The sequence below is a fragment of the Pongo abelii genome, chromosome 9 (assembly GCF_028885655.2).
Source record: "Pongo abelii isolate AG06213 chromosome 9, NHGRI_mPonAbe1-v2.0_pri, whole genome shotgun sequence".
NCBI lineage: Eukaryota > Metazoa > Chordata > Mammalia > Primates > Hominidae > Pongo > Pongo abelii.
Window position 1 is genome coordinate 115,287,672 of NC_071994.2, and position 5,984 is coordinate 115,293,655.

Below are 5,984 nucleotides of genomic sequence, written 5' to 3' on the forward strand. Positions count from 1 at the left end.
CTTCCTTCCTTCCTTCCTCCCTCCCTCCCTCTGTCCCTCCCTCCGTCCCTCTCTCTCTCTTTCTTTCTTTCTCTCTCTCTCTCTCTCCCTTTCTTTTTTCTTCTTTTTTTTTTCTTTTTGACAGTGTCTTGTTTCGTTGCCCAGGCTGGAGTGCAGTGGCATGATCTCGGCTCACTGCAGCCTCCGCATCCTAAGCTCAAGCAATTCTCCTGCCTCAGCCTCCCGGGTAGCTGGGCTTACAGGCATGCACCACCTTTTTGTGCCAGCTAATTTTTGTATTTTTACTAGAGACAGTGTTTCACCATGTTGGCCAGGCTGGTCTCAAACTCCTGACCTTGTTCGTGATCCACCTGCCTTGGCCTCCCAAAGTGCTAAGATTGCAGGTGTGGGCCACCATGTCCAGCCTGAGTCTGTTCACTTTCCACTGAAGGTAAATCTGCCTGGGTGAGCACAGCTTGGAAGTGTGGGGGTTAACACACCCACAGGCAACCTTCAATGACTGAGTGTCAGGAACTAGTAGGTAAATGCCGTATCTCTCTTCCTGAATTTAGGTGGGCCATTGGGAAGCATTCTGCAGGCTCCTCAGGAGGGGCTGGACAAATCAGGTGCACAGTGACAACCTTGACGCACCACCTTCTACTGATGTTTGCACCGTCGCTCTCTTACTCTTCACCTTTCTCCTGCTCGCTGGGATCGCCTCTCAAATAAATTATGTACACACCTGCACACAAGTCCTTGTTTCAGGCTCTGGTTTAAAAAAAAAATTTTTTATTTTTAATACTGAAGTTAGGACTTTCTTTGTGCCCTCCCTCTCAGAGCACCGCCTTCTTGCTTAGGCAGAACCATTCAGCTCTTTCCGTCCTTGACACCCAGTCTCAGCTCAGCTTTCCCCTTTGCCTGTCCAAAATTGCCTCCATTTGCCTGTTCATATTAAAACTGAAGCTTTGCAGGGATGGTTGTAAAGGTATACCAGATTCTGTCTGGGGGAAGGGATAGAGAGTGTTTTTATTTTTCAACCTACATTCCTATGGAAAGAAAAATTATAAAGTTATATGCCAAAATGTCAAAAATGCTTATCTGAAGATGGAAGGTGGATGGTTTACATTTTCTTCTTTCTGTTTCTTTGCATTTCCTAAAATTTCTTAACAGATGTGTTTTATTTTCATGGAAAGGAAAAACAATAAAAGCTAATATAAATATTTAATTGGCTTTTTTTGTGGAAAAACAATAAAAGCTAATATAAATATTTAATTGGCTTTTTTTGTCTCTTTTAAAACATACTTTTATTGAAGTATAATTTGTATACCACAAATTCACCCATCTTGTGTAGACAATCAATGATTTTTAGTAAATTCACCAAATTGTACAACCATCACCATATGTAGTGGGTTTTTTTTTTTTTTTTTTTGACAGGGTCTTACTCTGTTGCCCAGGTTGGAGTACAGTGGTACTATCTTGGCTCACTGCAGCCTTGATTTCCTGGGCTCAAGTGATCCCATTTTAGCCTCCTGAGTAGCTGGGACTACAAGGTGTGCACCACCATGCTCAGCTAATTTTTTACTTTTTTGTAGAGATAGGGTTCTGCTATGTTCTCCAGGGTGGTCTCGAACCCCTGGACTCAAGCAATCCTTCTGCCTCAGCCTCCCAAAGTGCTGGGATTACAGATGTGAGCCACCATGCCCGGCCCACCATATCTAGGTTTAAAATGTTTTTTTCATCATTCCAATAAGATCATATCTTTTTATGAAGCTCCTTCATATCCGTTAACCCTAGGCAAACATGAATCTATTTTCCTGTCTCCATGGATTTGCCTTTTCTGGACATTTCATATATGTAGAATCATATAATATATAACCTTTCATGCGTGGCTTTTTTCACTTAGCATAATGTTTTGAAGTTCATTCGTGTTATAGCTCATATAAGTATTTTACTGTTTTTGGTTAGGATTTGTCTTCCATTAAGGATCTCCTACATTTTGTTTATCCCTTCACCAGTTTTTAGACATTTGGCCTGTTTCCACTTTTTGGCTATTATGAATAATGCTGCTATAACATTAATGTACAAGTGTTTGTGTTCACATATGTTTTATTTCTCTTGAGTAGATACGTAGGAATGGAATTGCTGAGTTGTATAAAAAATTATACTTAACCTTTTGAGCAACTAAAAAATGGTTTTCCGGCCAGGCGGGGTGGCTCACACTTGTAATCCTAGCACTTTGGGAGGCCTAGGCGGGTGGATCACCTGAGGTCAGGAGTTCGAGATCAGCCTGGCCAACATGGCGAAACCCCGTCTCTACTAAAAATACAAAAAAAAATGAGCTGAGCATGCTGGTGGGTGCCTATAATTCTAGCTGCTCAGGAGGCTGAGGCAGGAGAATTGCTTGAACCTGGGGGGTGGAGGTTGCAGTGAGCCGATATCAAGCCAATTCACTACAGCCTAGGTGAAAGGGTGAAACTCTGTCTCAAAAATAAATAAATAAATAAAAAATAAAAAATGGTTTTCCAAAACGGCTATATATTAACTCACATTCCCACAGGTAAGGAATGAGAATTCTTGTTTCACTACTTCCTTGCTAGGACTTGCTACTGTTTGTCTTTTTGATTATAGCTTTCCTGGTGGATGTGAAATGGTATCTCATTATGTTTCAAATTTGCATTTCCTTAATGACTGACGATGTGAAGCATCTTTTCATTTGCCATTTGTATATCTTCTTTGAAAAATGTCTATTGAAATCTTTTGCGCATTTTAAAATTGAGTCTTTTTTTATTTGGTTTGTTTTTAAGAGTTCTTTGTTATTCTGGGTACAAGTTTTTTTGAAATGTATGTGATTTCCAAATACTTTCTCCCTGTCTGTGGCTTTTCTCTTCCTTCCTTCCTTCCTTCTTTCCTTCCTTCTTTCCTTCCTTCCTTCCTTCCTTCTTTCTCTTTCTTTCTTTCTCTTTCTTCTTTCTCTCTTCTTTCTTTCTTTCTCTCCTACCTTCCTTCCTCTCTTTCTTTCTTCCTTTTCTTTCCTTTCCTTCTTTCTTCTTTTTTTTTTTTTTTTTTTTTTTTTTTTTGACAGAGTCTCGTTCTGTTGCCCAGACTAGAGTGCACTGGCACAGTCTTGGCTCACTGCAACTTCTGCCTCCCAGGTTCAAGTGATTCTCCTGCCTCAGCCTCCTGAGTAGCTAGGATTACAGGCGCCCACCACCATGCCTGGCTAGTTTTTGTATTTTTAGTAGAGACAGGGTTTTGCCATGTTGGCCAGATTCATCTCCAACTCCTGAGCTCAAATGATCCGCCCCCCTTGGCCTCCCAAGATGCTGGGATTACAGGCATAAGCCACCTTGCCTGGCCGTTTTTCATTACCTTAATGGTGTCTTTGGAGGGCAAAAGTTATTTCTTTCTTAAAATACTTTTTATTTTCCACTCCGTGCAACATAGCAAGACTCCCTTCTCTACAATTAAAAAAAAAAAAATTAGCCAGGTATGGTGGCATGTGCCTTTAGTCCCAGCTACTTGGGAGGCTGAGGCAGGAGGATCACTTGAATTATAGCTGCAGTGAGCTATAATCACACCACTGCACACCAGCTTGGGTGACAGAGTGAGGCACTGTTTCTAAAGAAAGAAAAGAATAGCTTTTTATTTGGAAATAATTAAGGGTTCACAGGAAGTTGCAAGAATGGTAGGGAGATGTCCCATGTATCCTTCACCCAGTTCCCCCTCAACCCCAAAATAATGAATTTTGGTTAAGTCAAATTTGTTAATTATTTTTCTTTTATGGATCATGCTTCTTGGGTCATGTCTAAAAAACCTTTGCTGGACCCAAGGTTTTACCATTTTCTTGTATGCTTTATTCTAAAAGTTTTATAGCTTCAGCTCTTACATTAATGTCTCTGGTTCATTTTGAATGAAGTTTTGTATAAGGTGTAAGGTAAGGGTCTAAGTTAATCTTTTATTTGCATGTGGATATCCAATTGTCCCATTATCATTTGTTGAAAAGATAATATTTTCTCTATGACACAGAGTTTTGCTCTGTTGCCCAGGCTGGAGAGCAGTGGCACAATCTTGGCTCACTGCAACCTCCACCTCCCAGGTTTAAGAGATTCTCCTGCCCCAGCCTCCTGAGTAGCTGGGATTACAAGCACATGCCACTATGCCTGGCTAATCTTTGTATTTTTAGTAGAGACAGGGTTTCACCATGTTGGCCTGGCTGGTCTTGAACTCCTGACCTCAAGTGATCCACCTACCTTAGCCTCCCAAAGTGCTGGGATTACAGGCATGAGCCACTGTGCCTGGCCTTATTTTCTCTATCAAACTGACTTGGCACGTTTGTCAAAAATCAATTAACCATAAATATGAGTGTTTATTTCTGGACTCTAAAATCTGTTCCTTTGATCTATATATTTATATCTTGTATTAGTACTAAATGGTCTTGATAACTTTAGGTTTATAGTAAGTTTTAAAATTAGGAAGTAAAAGTTTTCCAACTTTGTTTTTAAAAAATTATTTGCTATTCTGGGTCTTTTCATTTCCATATACATTTAGGGTACACCTTGTCAATTTCTGCAACAACCCTGCTGGAATTTTGATGAAGACTAAGTTGAATGCATGCATCAATTTGGGGAGAATTGTTATCTTAACAATATTGAATGAGTTTTCCAATCAATGATCATAGAATGTCTCTCCAATTATTTAGATCATCTTTAATTTCCCTCAGAATGCTTTGAAATTTTCGATGTACAAGTTTTATAATTCTTTTGCTAAATTTATTTGTATTTTTTTAATACCATTGTGAATGGAATTTTCTTGTTTTCAGATTGTTCATTGTTCATATACAGAAATACCAATACACCCTTTTGTTTTTGAGACAGGATCTCACTTTGTTGCCTAGGCTCGAGTGCAGTGGCTATTCACAGGCAAGATCACATTGCACTATAGCCTCAAACTCCTCACCTCAAGTGGTCCTCCTACCTCAGCCTCCCAAGTAGCTGGGACAAAAGGTACATGCCATCTCCACTGAGCCCAGCCTTCAATGTATTTTTGCATATTGATATTGCAACCTGCAACCTTGCAGAACTTATTAGTTCTAACATGTGTGTGTATTCCTGAGGGTTTTCTGCATAAAGAACCATGTTGTCTGCAAATAAAGACTTCCTTTCTAATCTGGGTGCCTTTTATTTTTATTTCTTGTATGGTTGCTCTGGCTAGAACCTCCAGTACAATGTTGAATAGAAGTTGCAAGAGCTGACATGCTTGCATTATTCCTGATCTTAGGGTAAAATAATTCAGTTTTTCATCGTTAAGTATGATATTAGCTGTAGGTTTTTCATAGATGCCTTTATCATGTTCTCTTTCAAGTTTGAGAATTTTTATTATGAATTGGATTTTGTCAAATGCTTTTTCTGCATCTATTGAGATGACAGTGTAATCAAGGAATTGCGAAAAAAGAAAAAAAGATGGGAATACGGTTTTGATACTTTATTAATATAGTATGTTATGTTAATTGATTTTAGGATATTAAACCATCTTTGCATTCCTGGGATGAATGTCAGTTGGCTAGAGTATATAATCCCTTTTATATGTTGCTGGATTCAGGATCAAACTGAATTTTAAAGGTATACTGACTTTGGAAGAAATTCAGAAATTTGTCAAGTGAAGTGGCCTCCTCATAAAAATCTTGATGGTTTAATGATATTCTTAAAAATTAGAAAGTTCAAATATCAATATCTTTTGTCATTAGGACTAATAACCCAAAAGATTTAAAAATAATTATATTAAGTATAATTAATATGCCAATTAACAATGTAGAGTGTTTTCAAACTATGAATTTTTTAAACATTATTTTATTTTATTCACTTAAATAAGGGAAAGTCTGCTTTTGTGAAAGTTCATTCATTTCTTAATGATATTTTTCAAGACTAGTATTTATTTTATTTCACCATTACAATTATAGACTAATAATCTCATAACCTTTCTAAACATAAAAATTCAGACAGTTCACG